Source organism: Ciconia boyciana, chromosome 5 (genome assembly GCF_034638445.1).
Source record: "Ciconia boyciana chromosome 5, ASM3463844v1, whole genome shotgun sequence".
NCBI lineage: Eukaryota > Metazoa > Chordata > Aves > Ciconiiformes > Ciconiidae > Ciconia > Ciconia boyciana.
Window position 1 is genome coordinate 66,627,688 of NC_132938.1, and position 15,597 is coordinate 66,643,284.

Below are 15,597 nucleotides of genomic sequence, written 5' to 3' on the forward strand. Positions count from 1 at the left end.
ATCTTCTTTTCAATATTCCCCACAGTGTATGTGACACCACGAAAAAGAATGTGTGAAGTAATGGCACCCTTTAGGTTCTCAGACCTGGGAACGGAGGCCAGTTTATTTGCAATGCAGAGCATTTAACTTTCTAATGCTTACATTTACAGAGGCTGAGGAAAGCACGTTCGAAACATACACAAAGTATTAACGCGTGACCCTCTAGGATGAATTCCTGATATGATGACACATGGAAATAATGTTTTAGCTTCAAGGGCATCAGCGAAATAAATGCTGTTTAATATTTGACCCGGTATATTGAGGAAGGCTCTGTCAATAAATTAATCTGTCAGTTGCAAAGCTAAGCTGTGTTGCATGGATTTATTTCGGCACATACACACAAACAGTATTTAAACAGAAGGAATACAAAGTATGCATTGTTTTAGCTTAGTAGCCCAGAAATGAACTGCTCAACACAGCTTGGTTTAATAGTTGGGAAATGAGTATTTGTCTCCTGTGTGCAGACAGCAGAGGAATACCCAGTATTTCCAGCAAGGTCTCCGACTTGCCTCCTCCTGTAAGCAGGGCTTGAAGAGAGGGTTTGGAGAGCATACCTTCACATGCACACCTTTGAAAGCATTGTTTTTAATCTCTTTTCATCCACCTGCATCTATCTAAACTGTAATATAATAGTGGTTACCTATTGCAGTAGGTATTTTTACAGTTAATAGCTGATATTTGTGAAGTGCTTTGGAATCTGAGTCTGACCTTGTGTCTTGGTTTGGGATCAGCATGGCGACATTGCACGTGGCACTATTTTGTGTTCAACCAGGTATTTCTACTGCGCTTGCTAATAATTTCCTGAAATTTTCTCACTTTGTTTCTTGTGCATATATGTATGTAGGTATGCATATATGAATGTAAATATCTTTGTTAGCATACAAATGCACGTGTACGTAAGCACACACATATAGCTTCTGCTGTACATAAGATACATTTCATTATTTCTTTGCATATATGGGAAAGTACATGTAAGAATAATGAAATGCAGTAATCAGTACTTATGTTTCTTCACAAAGGTGCAGTACCTATATCACATCTGGGTGGAATTTCAGTTATACCCAAGGATAGATAACTAACTGGCAGGTTGCTGAAAAGTCACTATACTGCTTTTACAGGGGGCACCTGACCGGTGCTGGGCAATGAAGCCTCTGCACTGGGGTCCAACCGGACTGCCCATGAGCACCTTTCTGGCCCATGTGTCCAGTTGCTTCTTATGGAAACAGTGGTGCAGGGAGTGATGCTGCATCCCGAACCCTCACACCCTGGCCCAGAGTCCAGAGCTGGGCAGAGGGTTTCAGCTGTGCTGAAGATTTGGGGAGGCTGTGTTTTACATCAAGACCCTGGGTGTTCTTAAAAATATCTCCCTTAGCTCCTTAGATCCTGTAAAAGTAAAAGTTAAAAGAAGCAGCTTTACTTTTTTGCAGTCGCTCATTGTCTCTGAACAGAAGGGCGCTCATTTAAGTCTCTGCAAGTTTGTTCTCGCAGAAAGTCACATGTTTGAAACTCAGGTTGGCTAGAGATTGGCACTCTTTCCCCTTACCATTCCTCTGGTATGCCCCTGAATGCCCTCCTTGCAGGAAAGCAGAAGCAGCTAAGCAGATGCTGAACTCCAGTAGGATTTAGACGTAGGCATCATTGTTCTTCTGAAAGGAAACTTTGTTGGATTGGTGCCACGGGAATTCAGACCTATTTTAGGAGCAAAACTGGAAACAGATGCACAGATTTAACAATACCATTTCTGATTTGGCCTGGGGAAGATATCTGTTCCTATGCTAAAGATCACATGTCCCATAAAAGTCATTCTTGCAGTAAGACATGAAACTCGTGGCTGTATGCGTCAGCACATAACATCATTTTCAGACAATTAGAGTCTCTAAGAACCTTAGTGGAAGCTGGATTTGACCTTTAAAACTCAGAAATATGGTTTCTACAAGTATAATTTTTCTTATTCTTAAACTGTTCCCATTGTAAATTATGAGACTAACAGCTGGCTTCCAATGAAGTCTACTATTAATTGTATGTTCACTACCCTGCCTTGTGTAAATCAATACAAGAAATGAGCAGTCTCCTACTATACAGCACAGACACAGACACTCTACATGGGGAAGTAATTTAAGAGTGGATGTCAGCTCACTTGGAAAGGCTTCTTTACTGCAAACACGACAATGAAAAAACCTTACTCTAGGGAAAGCTCCCCTTAGTCCCCGTAAGTGCCGACACAAAAATCCTGTGGCTCTGGCAAACACAACTGGTGCCGTCATTCTTGCACAAATATCGGTATCAAGATAAATTATTGTCTAAACTAGCTGACTTTGTTGCCAGAGGTGACACTGTAAGTGATGTGCTATATTACCAGATTATACCCTTGAATCAAGGGTGTAAGTTTTCAAGGATTTTACATCTTGGGGTTTTTTTCCTCACTTGTCTCACTTCACTATTCACATTACACTAGTGAAGTTAATGGGATTACTTCAGTTTTCACCATATGTGCCTCAAATCAGGGTGTAATGTACTTTGTGCCTGAATATGTACTAGAAAATTGAGAGAATTGCCTTGTTTGTCTGGTAGGGCTTGCAAGGCAAAATCACTGGCCCTGCTGCCAGCTATCTTAACAAAGAGCTGAGCATCCATTCCTGGGTTGCTAGTGTGCTGTAGTTATTTCTCATATGCACTAGCAATGAAAGAATTATCCATTAATTGAATAGCAAAAAGCCTGTATTTCAGGCTTTTTTCCAGAATGAGTAAAAACCAGAAGTCACAATTCAGGTTGTGTTCATTTGGCTCTTCAGTGGGAGTGTTGCCTGGAGCGAAGGGACCCTGGCTGTCAGACCCCTGACCTGTTCCTGTCCTGCTCCAGGGCCCAGCAGTGGGACTTGCTGCCCTGCCCTGCCTTAGGGAGGTGTGGTGATCTCACAAGCCGACCCCCTGTTTTCCCTAAATTTAATTCACAGCCCCCACATAAAACCTCGGAGAGCTAATGCTCAGGAGTCAACAGTTATTTCCACCAGCTGGGACCTGCCCAATCCACTTTGTCAGTTCAAGAAGAAAGAAAATATGAGAAAACTATCAAGTTTTAAGTGAAGCATTGTGAAGTAGCGGAGCATAACTGCACAAACCTTGTTTTCAGCAGTAGATTGGATTATCTGTATATTGTACCATAAATGGGTTAGGAGTACAAGCAAGAGATGCCCTGATCTTTTTTTTTTTATGTTTCTTTCTCTGCCTTTTTTTTTTTTTCTGGAATTCATGTGTCAGGAAATCTTTGACAAACATTATTTCCATACTTAAATTGAGCAATGAATTGAAACCGGCAAAGGAAAAGGGGAAGAGAATATATTCTATAGCTGTGTATTTTAAATTGCTTTATCTATTGATAGTTTTGTCCCATGCTAAATGCAATTTCAACAATATAGAAAGCACAGACTGAAAAACTGAGCTTTAATTAAATCAGTAACATTTCATTATTTCATGTGAACAATGCGAGTCTAAAGTGATCTTTCCACAGAAAAATTAAATCAAGCTCCATGTGAAAGTCTGCCATTTCAAATGTATTTCACATCCAGTGTTAGTAACAGGTTTGGGTTCCACAGAAGAGGACTGTTAGCTCTGAGAAGCCCCCCAGAAACAGCGTTCCCACCTCCCCTTCTCACCGGCATCCACCGTGGAGCTTGGGAGCTCCTCGGGCTTTCCAAATGCAGTACCAGAATAAAATCTCATGGATGCAAAAGTGATTTCCCTGTAAGGGATGTAATTACAGCCTCTGCTAAGTTAACGAATAGGTCTCTTTGGAAGTTTTCACTCCTTGGCATAGACTACCTCAGGAGAGGGTATTTCAAGGACCCAAAAGGGTACTGGTGGGCTTTTGCTATAGCTGCCTTGGAGATGGAGGAAACTAAACAGCTGTCTACTTTGCCTGGTCTCTCAGAGGACCCCCCTGTTGTGGGGTTGCTGAGGGTTGAAGAACAACAGGTGCCGATCGCTACCACAGTGGTGCACCAGCAGCAATATCGCACCAACCGAGACTCCCTGATTCCCATCCATAAACTGATCCATCAACTGGAGAGCCAAGGAGTGATCAGCAAGATTTGCTCACCCTTTAACAGTCCCATATGGCCAGTGCAAAAGTCTAATAGAGAGAGGAGACTAACAGTAGACTATCGTGGCCTGAATGAAGTCATGCTGCCGCTGAGTGCTGCTGTGTCAGACATGCTGGAACTTCAATACGAACTGGAGTCAAAGGCAGCCAAGTGGTATGCCACAACTGATATTGCAAATGCATTTTTCTCAATCCCTTTGGCAGCAGAGTGCAGGCCACAGTTTGCTGTCACTTGGAGGGGCGTTCAGTACACTTGGAATCGACTGCCCCAGGGGTGGAAACACAGCCCTACCATTTGCCATGGACTGATCCACACTGCACTGGAACAGGGTGAAGCTCCAGAACACCTGCAATACATTGATGACATCATCGTGTGGGGCAACACAGCAGAAGTTTTTGAGAAAGGGAAGAAAATAGTCCAAATCCTCCTGAAAGTTGGCTTTGCCATAAAACAAAGTACGGTCAAGGGACCTGCACAGGAGATCCAGTTTTTAGGAATAAAATGGCAAGATGGACTTTGTCAGATTCCAACGGATGTGATCAACAAGATAGCAGCTATGTCTCCACCAACTAGCAAAAAAGAAACACAAGCTTTCTTAGGCGTTGTGGGTTTTTGGAGAATGCATATTCCAAATTACAATCTGATTGTAAGCCCTCTCTATCAAGTGACCCAGAAGAAGAACGATTTCAAATGGGGCCCTGAGCAACCACAAGCCTTTGAACAAATTCAACAGGAGACAGTTCATGCAGTAGCCCTTGGGCCAGTCCGGGCAGGACAAGATGTAAAAAATGTGCTCTACACTGCAGCGGGGGAGAATGGCCCTACCTGGAGCCTCTGGAAAGCACCAGGGGAGATTCAAGGTTGACCCGTAGGGTTTTGGAGTCAGGGATACAGAGGATCCAAGGCCCGCTATACTCCCACTGCAAAAGAGATATTGGAAGCATATGAAGGGGTTTGAGCTGCTTTAGAAGTGGTTGGTACTGAAGCACAGCTCATCTTGACACCCTGACTGCCAGTGCTGGGCTGGATGTTCAAAGGGAGGAAGGGTTCCCTCTACACATCATGCAGCTGATGCTACGTGGAGTAAGTGGGTCGCACTGATCACACAACGAGATCAAATAGGAAACCCCAGTCACCCAGGAATCTTGGAACGGCCAGAAGTCAAAGATTTTGGAATATTGCCAGAGGAGGAGATGACACGTGCTGAAGAGGCCCCACTGCATAATAAACTACCAGAAAATGAGAAGGAATATGTCCTGCTCACTGATGGGTCCTGTTGTCTTGTGGGAAAGCATCAGAGGTGGAAGGCTGCTGTATGGAGTCCTATACGACAAGTCACAGAAACTGCTGAAGGAGAAGGTGAATCAAGTCAGTTTGCAGAGGTGAAAGCCATCCAGCTGGCTTCAGATATTGCTGAACGAGAGAAGTGGACAGTACTTTATCTCTACACTGACTCATGGATGGTGGCAAATGCCTGTGGGGGTGGCTGCAGCAATGGAAGCAGAGCAACTGGCAGCGCAGAGGCAAACCCATCTGGGCTGCTGCATTGTGGCAAGATATTGCTGCCCGGGGAGAGAACCTGGTTGTAACAGTGCGTCACGTAGATGGTCACATATGCAAGGGTCAGGCCACTGAAGAACATCAAAACAACCAGCAGGTGGATCAGGCTGCTAAGATTGAAGTAGCTCAGGTGGATCTGGACTGGCAATATAAGGGTGAATTATTTATAGCCCAATGGGCCTGTGACACCTCAGGCCTTCAAGGGAGAGCTGCAACATATAGATGGGCTTGTGATCGAGGGGTGGACTTGATTGTGGACACTATTGTGCAGGTTATCCATGAATGTGAAGCATGCGCTGCAATCACACAATCCAAGTGGTTAAAGCCTCTGTGGTATGGAGGGCCATGGCTGAAATACAAATATGGGGAGGCCTGGCAGATTGATTATATCACACTCCCACAAACCCGCCAAGGCAAGTGCCATGTGCTTACAATGGTGGAAGCAGCCACTGGATGGCTGGAAACGTATCCCATGCCCCATGCCACCACCCGGAACACTATCCTGGGCCTTGAAAAGCAAGTCCTACAGTGACATGGCACCCCAGAAAGAATTGAGTCAGACAACGGGACTCATTTCCGAAACAACCTCAGAGACACCTGGGCCAAAGAGCATGGCATTGAGTGGGTATATCACATCCCCTATCATGCACCAGCCTCCAGGAAAATCGAATGATACAATGGACTGTTAAAGACTACATGGAAAGCAATAGGTGCAGGGACATTCAAACATTGGGATACACATTTAGCAAAAGCCACATGGTTAGTCAATGCTAGGGGATCTGCCAATCAAGCTGGTCCTGCCCAATCAAAACTTTTACGTACTGTAGAAGGCGATAAAGTCCCTGTAGACCACATTAGAAATATGCTGGGGAAGACAGTCTGGGTTACCTCAGACAAAGCAGACCCATCCATGGGATTGCTTTTGCTCAAGGGCCTGGGTGCACTTGGTGGGTAATGCGGGAGGATGGGGAAGTCTGATGTGTACCTCAAGGGGATTTGATTTTGGGTGAGAATAGCCAATGAACTAAATGGTATGATGTAAACTGCTGTATAATACTGTCATCACTACTATGGTTGCTATGTGCCATATCGACAGTATTACAGTAAGAATCACCCAGATTAATGAATGTCATGGTTTAGTCCCAGCCGGCAACTAAGCACCACGCAGCCGCTCACTCACTCCCCCCTGGTGGGATGGGGGAGAGAATCGGAAGAGCAAAAGTAAGAAAACTCGAGGGTTGAGATAAAAACAGTTTAATAGGTAAAGCAAAAGCCACGCACGCAAGCAAAGCAAAGCAAGGAATTCATTCACTACTTCCCATGGGCAGGCAGGTGTTCAGCCATCTCCAGGAAAGCAGGGCTCCATCACGCGTAACGGTTACTTGGAAAGACAAAATGCCATCACTACGAACGTCCCCCCCTTCCTTCTTCTTCCCCAGCTTTATATACTGAGCATGACGTCATGTGGTATGGAATAGCCCTTTGGTCAGTTTGGATCAACTATCCTGGCTGTGTCCCCTCCCAGCTTCTTCTGCACTTGGCAGAGCATGGGAAGCTGAAAAGTCCTTGACTAGTGCAGCAACAACTAAAACATCTCTGTATTATCAACACTGTTTTCAGCACAAATCCAAAACATAGCCCCATACCAGCCACTATAAAGAAAATTAACTCTATCTCAGCTGAAACCAGGACAATGAAGAATGAATTTTGATGAAAACCAAGCAAAGTGCAGTGGTGATGGAACCAGAACTGGCTTCAGCATGCAACAGTCCAGCACCACACACCATCTCTCCTGCCCTGAAGGACTGTTATGACAGATGGAGCCCAAAGGCATGGACTAAATGAACTCAATGGACATTTTAGAGGGACGGCCCATAGACTAAGGGAATGATATCTGTGTGTATGGATCAAAAGACAGGAAAGGTGGTGGCGATTAATTGGGATGTATTGGAAACTGTGGGACCTCGGCATGATGTAGATGGTATAGAATAAGGGGTGGATACTGTCCTGGTTTCAGCTGGGATAGAGTTAATTTTCTTCCTAGTAGCTGGTATAGTGCTATGTTTTGGATTTAGCATGAGAATAGTGCTGATAACACACTAATGTTTTAGTTGTTGCTAAGTAGTGCTTACACTAGTCAAGGACTTTTCAGCTTCTCATGCTCTACCAACTGAGAGGGCTGGAGATACACAAGAAGCTGTGAGAGGACACAGCCAGGACAGCTGACCCAAACTGGCCAAAGGGATATTGTGTACCATATGACATCATGCTCAGTATATAAACAAAGGGAAAGCTGGCCACCGCTCAGGGACCAGCTGGGCATCAGTCGGGTGGTGGTGAGCAATTGTTTTTCATTTGCAACACTTGTCTTTCTTGGGTTTTATTTCTCTCTCTTTTTGTTATTTTCCTTTTCATTACAAATTATTATTATTGTTGTTGTTGTTGTTGTTATTATTTTTAATTATTTTATTTTATTATATTTGAATTACTAAACTGTTCTTATCTCAACCCATAAGTGTTCTCACTTTACTCTTCCAATTCTCTCCCCCATCCCACTCAGGGAGGAGCGAGCGAATGGCTATGTAGTGCTTAGTTGCCGGCTGAGGTTAAACTGCGACAGAGTGGAACGTATTTAAAAGCTGCTCACTTGTTGTGAAATTCAGCTGCAGGCACGTGTGCTCAGGGAGTGGGTACCATATTCCAATGTGCTTTAATGACTGTACTGCTGGACCAACTCAGTGCGAGGCAGGGGCTGGTCATCTGCAAACATGTTTCCCCTTCTAATCTGCAATGTTTATCTTACAGCATCCAAACCTACTGTCAAGTTGGAGGGAGACCCATACCTCAAGCTCTGTTGCAGTTCGCAAAGACAAACCATCCCACGAGCTGTGACCTGCAGGTGTCCCCCATAAGTGTCAGACACCTTGCTGGCAGGTCAGAGAAGACCTTTCAGGAGCGTGTCCCAGCTGCTGAGCACTGGTAGCCCCAGCTGATGCCAGGCTCTCAGGATGGGCCGGTCACAGGCACGCAGTGCCGAGGGCAGAGGGATGTACAACACACGGTGCTCTGCGTGGTTTTCAAGCTCTCGTTCCAGTCTGGGTCTCCTGTGTCATTAACATCACGTTGCATACAGGATGACAGAATCATCCTCATCTGATGCAACCTCTCTGTGCGCTCTTACAATATGTTATTTTTCATTGCTTTTTTATACAATCCTAGAGTGAAGTGAAATAACATTTCCCGTTGCTTCAGGTAACTTTCATTTCAGATCACGTCCCCCCGCATGGCATCCTACCACCCGTATAGTGACCAATGGCCAGTACAGACACCTACACCTGCTGAGGCTACGTGGTGGCTGTGCCAAGTAATCCCTCCATGGAGCCCAGCAATGGCCCTGTAAAGGCTCTGCCGCCTTTTCCACAGCAGCTGCCATCTTTGCAACTGGCCCATACCTGCCTGCCTTTCAACCTTGAAGGGGGGGATTTCTCCCAGTAAGCTGACACCATTTTTGACAGCGGCTTCAGAGATTTGTAGTAGCTGGCAGGGGAGGGGAGGGAAACCTTGCTGTGGCAGGGTTCTGCCGATCCTGCTGCACTCTTACGCATGGCACATTTGCTTTTAAACTGAATCAGAACAATTTGTGTTCTTTAGTACCTTTCCTCCAAAAATTGGAACTGCCTATGCCCATTGCATTTAATCCTTTTTGTTATTGGTGAAATGGAGTTATTTGTTATTTGAAACGGAGCTGTGGTTGTGAAGCAGGTTGGCCAGGATGGCAGAGCTAGCAGCCCTGTGGCTGCCCTGCTTCTCACTCCACTGTTAATGAAGTGCACGCACACAAATGACAGGCAAGGGGAAAAACTACGGTGAAAACCAGAGAGGTACATTAACAAATTTCAGTGGTCGGGTCCCAAAGTCACCCAAGCACACTTGCCTTGATAATCCGCAATTTGTGATTCTGAAGAAAAAGACGACAACGACGGCAAAGAAGGGGGAGTTCACAATTCACAAACCAATTTGTGTTGTTTCTGCAACACTGCAAAAGTGCGACCCATGAATATGCTAATGAAATTGCGATGAGAGTTTTGGCACCATTTCATCACCTCAACTAGATTAGGGAGCAATCACACTATGGGTTTACATGTCTTTGGGAACTGCTGGGGAGGGAGGGAAAAATAGATCTGCAATATTTATAATTCAACAAAAATTGCACTGCCTCTACCATAAAATAACAATAATGACTGTGAATTGATAAGAAATGGCTTCTGGGTTAGGCAAAGGGCTCGCTGTTAAGACCACTTTCCATGCTGTTACATTGGTACAAAGGTCTCCTCCCACAGAGGAGAAGTCTGTGCCCAGAGGTGTATGGTGCTGTACCCCTGTGTTGAGTCCTTAGAGCAAACAATCGAGAAGTGCACATGCAGGAGTGCAGAGAGAGCAAGTCCACTGGACAGTCCATCTCTGCTCATCTTTCTCTTGGATAAGGGAGCAGCAAAACAGCAACCGAGGGAAGGTTTGTATCGCCTTCAGCTGAGGCAGGACATAAGCAGCCAGGCAGGGCAGGGGAATAAGATCCAGTTGAGTGCTTTGGACATTGCCTCCTCAAGAAGTTTTTAGGTTAGACTTTTAGGTTAGACCCTGATTCGTGTAGGGCAGTACAAGATCTCTGGATTCGGAGAGATCTGGGAAGCTGGCCACCATGCTTGTTTCAGGAAACAAAATACAGCGATAAAAAAAATTTACTAATCTCCTAGTCTAGTTTTGTACGTGACATGTCCCAAAAGAGAAGTACACACACATGTTTTAAGTCCTTTCAGGAGGTGAAAGCTATGAGTTTCAGGAAAATAGTCACCTCTTGATAAATGGTCTACATGGAAGAGTACAACTTCTACCCTGTTATTACTCAGCCTCTTTCAGATTGTGTATGATGCATTCATGTAAAAAAAAATGTAGACAAAGATTAGGCTTCAGTATTTGTATTTGGGTTCCACAATTAAATCTAGAAATAAACACTGCAGATATTGTAATATAGCTCTGACACATTGCACCCACACTTAATGTCTGTTTAGCAACTGAAGTAGTAATAATCCTACAGTTGACCTCGGTAGGAGCAAGAGGAGTCTCAGAAGGAAGGGTATAGAAATAAGCCCGCAGATCAGATCCTCCTCATTTGCTCCCATGGATAGTCCCACTGTGCTGAAATCTTTCCTTGTGCCAGTTCAAGTGAAATGGGAAATGCAACTTTTGCATTTCCCACAGCAACCTTCTGGAGTTTTATGCTAGCCTCTACTCAGTCCCTCTTCTTGCTTTTTTATGGGCAGTCATAAACTCTCAGTGGAATTAATGCCATAATTAGCTTAACTCTTTTATTTCTGTGGCATGCATGAGCCAGGTAGGAAAGACTTGGACTTTGGGCCACCTTTTTAAATCTTAGTGCCTGCAGCTGTTGCCGTGATTAAAGAATGTGCAGAATGGGATGGTGCTGATTTATACCAAATGAGGACTTTGTCCCAGAAACTTCTGCAGTGACATTTTCAGAAGCGACGGCTAGTTTAAAAGAAACTTCAGAAATGGGGAGGCACAGAACGTATGGCCACTCATGGAAATTTGCATCTAGTTTTTAAAGATTATCTATGCACTGATTTGTTCAGGGTTTTACGCGTACATCCTAGCACTATAAAAACAAATGGCATTGCATCGAACACGCTGATGTCATATGGGAAGAGGGGAAATAAATTCCTCAAAACTGATACAGAAGAAGATATCAATGGGTGCAAAGGGTTGTAAGGTAGCATAATTCATTCTGAGAGTCATTTACCTGTTTGATACCTGGTAGGTATCTGGGACATCTAACAGTATCACCCTTGCTGGTTTATTTACTAACCATCATAGTTATTCTTTTCATTACCTCCACAGTGTAATGGTTATTTTATGAAGGCTCATTAAATTTAATGAGACACCACCAGATTTTATTGCCGTCTAATAAAATGGGTAGGGGGAGCTGTTTTCCTTCTGATTCATGCAGCTCCAGAGTACCTTAAATAGTCAGGTATTCAGCTGGGTTATGAGCAGGGCCCCTGACATTCTTTCTGGTGGCCTCCTTGGGGAATGTCAGCGATTAACAGCTATTCAAATAAAGATGTGTACAGGGATATGCCTAGATAGGTAAAGGTTTATTTTATATACACATATATTTTATATATATATATATTAGACCTCGGCATTTTTCTTCCAATGGAAGACACAGTTCTTCCAGTACTAGAAACTTATTGTGAGAATATCTGGTCAGGAGCTTGTCAGTCCCAGAGAGAAAAGACACTTGTCAAGGTCCTCAGTGGGTGACCTGACAGAGCAAGGGTAGTTTCTCCTAGCAGACAATCAGGTTCACAACTGCTCAGCTTATTCATTTATTTTTTGCACAATTGTCCATTACAAGTATTAATTTTATCAAATTTTTTTGAAGTATGAGAGTTAGTGAGATTTTGGAAAACCTTGTACTGTGAAGAAAATGCTTAAAACCAAGATAGAAACCAAGCAACAGTCTTCTATAAGTACCTCCTCAGGACGTGAGCAAGAAGATGGTCCATAGAGCTCCTCTTCCAGAGAGCCATTGCCTCGGAACGTCGTATCACTAAAAAAATAAATACTAAAGTGAGCTTCTTGATAAGCTAAGGCGACGGGTGAGGCAAAGTCCTGCGAAGGTGCAATCTGTGGCTTGTGTCTGAATCACCTGCACTACAGGGAAAGTAGAAAGTGGGGCAAGTGCTTGTTTGAATTAGTCCTGATGGAACTATTGGGGAAGAAGGTGGCTGGCCCAGTCAAGAGCTAACCCTGCTCTGCAAAGGGTCTGCACACAGACAGTTGCAGGCTGTGCGGACAGTCTCAGGGTGAGAACCAATGGGTGGTTGTGGGAGGAGAGCACAAGGAAACAGTGATGTAGCATGCAGTGGTAGCAGGAGGCCGGCAGCCTGTACCAAGAATAATACTGTTTTAATAAAGCAATACATTTAAAAATACAGGGCAAAACCCAAAGATGCTACAAGAGCAATTGTCTCTCCTATTGCTGTTTTACGCTGTGGTCTGGAAGCAGTGAGTGTCTGAAATTACTGTATCAAGACCAAAAAAAAGAGATAAATAGCTTTGAACTTGGTGATTGAGTTGTAACTTCAGTAGCAGAACAACCAAATTTAGGAAGCGAAGGCTCTCTGAAAAATGTGTGGTGATGCTGCCTCACTGACTCCCAAGTGAACAGCCCAGCAAATGAAACTCTTCCATATAAAACTGGTTGAATTATTCATTATAAATAAATTATCCAATAAACGTAGCCCTTTCGCTGATCGTAAATAGCCAACATCCTGATCCTGATTTCAGTAGATGTCTTTGGTACCCAGAAGTATGTGAAGAAGGGGCTGTTTTCAGGCTGTTCCTTTTGTAGGTACCTCACTAGGTATTATTGTGCCGTTCACGCTCCCTGCCGTTAAGCTGAAAATAACATTAGTGACTGGGTGCTGCAAACTGGGAATTCACTTTTTCCATTTTTCTGTCTGGCACATAAGCTCTCTAGCTTCATCTTCTTCACTTCTTTCCCTCCGGTGACTTGCCTGGCACACCGACACCTTGCTGTGTCTCTGTATCTCTCAGTCCTGGGATGGCTCACCTGTCCCAGGGACTCCAGTCACGCTCCTGTGGCAAGTCAGAGTGGGAGATTTAGAGCATGTCCAACCCTGGCAGTCTTGGACATTTGTTCTGGGGGACTGGTAGTATTAGGAATGTAAGTCAGACCTGCCTGTCAGTGATTCATCCAATACCCGTATTCGAATAATCAATATGAATGCTTATTTCTAGCCTGATGTTATGGCACAATTTTAAATATGGATGTTGAACCGATTAAGCATTTTCCTTACAAAACAGATTTTTGCTGGGAAAATATCTGTCTGTCAAACCACATCTTTCCCCTAGAAACCATAATTTGGATTAAGTTCTCCCCCAGAAAGTTCTCCGAAGGAGATTGGAATTACACATCCAATTTGGAAAGAGATGAGGGATAAGAGTTGTGTTTAGCTAGGGGCCCAGCAGTGAAGATATTTACCTAAAAAGAAGGGACATCTGGCCTCTCTGCTCAGCTCTGATGTAGTTACTGACTAAAGCTGAACAGCTCCATCCAGAGAGAAGTCCACACCAGAGCAACCTGCAGCCCAGCGGCAGGGGGTTTGCTTGGGAGGAAGGACACACGGGTAGAGGTCCTTGCTTTTCCTCAGAAGGGATAATCAGGCTTGAACCAGAGTCTCTCCTTTCCATGGTCTTTTCTATCCGTATTTTTTTGTAAATAAACTCTTCAAAAAAATTTGGATTTTCCCCAGTGCACAGTGCAAAGTATTATGAAAGCTCAGTAACACTTGCCAGATCAGAAACTATTTTCCCATTTGGTTCAGTGGTAAGTACAATATTGTGATATTTTTCAAATGAGGCTTGTTGGCTCTGTAAGTTGGCACCTGAATATCGTTCCCGGGCAAGTGCCTCGCCGTCCACGAATTCTGGTGGCTCCGATGATCACGCCTCCACCATGCACATTTGGACATCAAGACCAGTGTTCCTCAAAGTGGAGCAAAACAACCCCGGGCACTCTGTGGGGGGACAGGGAAAAGAGTAACAGGAGACCCAGATGCCCAACCTCACAAACGAAATAAGAATTAAAATGGACCAAGCGCTGCATTGCCTTACTGGTGTAAAGCCAGAGGAGCTCCTGTAACTCGATTTGTGGAACTGACAGCAAGATTTCTTCCCTGATATACACCCTATATCCTTATCATAAAGGGAGCAGTTAGGAGGTATTTAAAAAACCCTGTCCGTCCTCATTAGAGTAAAGTTGAGTATAGTCTATTCTTGCTTTAATGCAGTGATCTAATTAACCTTTAGCCAGAATTAAAATGACCTTGAATTGGCCTTGTGACCTCCAATGCTTAATGTTGTTAACTTTAAACAAGCTTTTTGGGGTGGTCAGGAGCAGCATCTGCTAAAATGGGCAAAAGGTCGAATCCATTTACTTAAATACACCTACTGCATTCATTGCTGGTGGATGTGCTACCTACGTTTTTAAAGGGGATAGAAGACGTAGCTTTGAAGATAAAGGGCAGCCTATCTGTGAGAAACCGTGTGAGGAGGATGAAAAACTCCTCAGAAGATGTGTTTTCACTATCTCGTTATATTTTCTCAGCAGTAAGCCTCTTTGGGTTTTCATTTTAAGTTCTGCTATGTGCAAAATATGACAGTGTGCGAATCATGCCGCTCGGTGGGCTCTGTGCCTGGTGTTACTGTTTTCAGAGGAAGGCGTGAGGCTGGTGGCCGCTGTCACGGCTGCTCACCCAGGGGCAGGAGGTGCCCGTTGTAGCAGCAGCAGTGTCCCGTTTTGGGCTGAAGTCTACGTTCCACTGGGGCCCGGGAAATACATGTTCGTGTGTAAAAAGACGCCCAGTTGAATTCCTGGATCACAAGCTCACTGCTGGAAATTACTTAAAAAATACACTGTCAGGGCAAAGAATTTCAACGGCAACATACAGGGATTCAGATGAAAACGATCTGTTCAGACGTCTCCTCTGACTGATATTAAGGCTCTGGGATGTTCTGTAGAGAAGCCGGTTTTGCTCTGAACGTCTGCACGCCCGGCTGCTGCCCTGCGAGCGGCACGCGTGGGCGCTCAGCCCGCCGCAGCGGTGCCGCCGCTCTCCCGGCCCCTCGCAGGGCGGAGGCTCAGCCCTCCGCGCTGCCCACGGCGGAGCCGCGCTCCTCCACGAACCCTCAGACCGTGGCGGTTCTGGCTGGGGGCCGCCTCGGCGAGCCCGCCCGCGGGTGCCCCGCCGCGCCCGCGGGTGCCCCGCCGCGCCCGTGGGTGCCCCGCCGC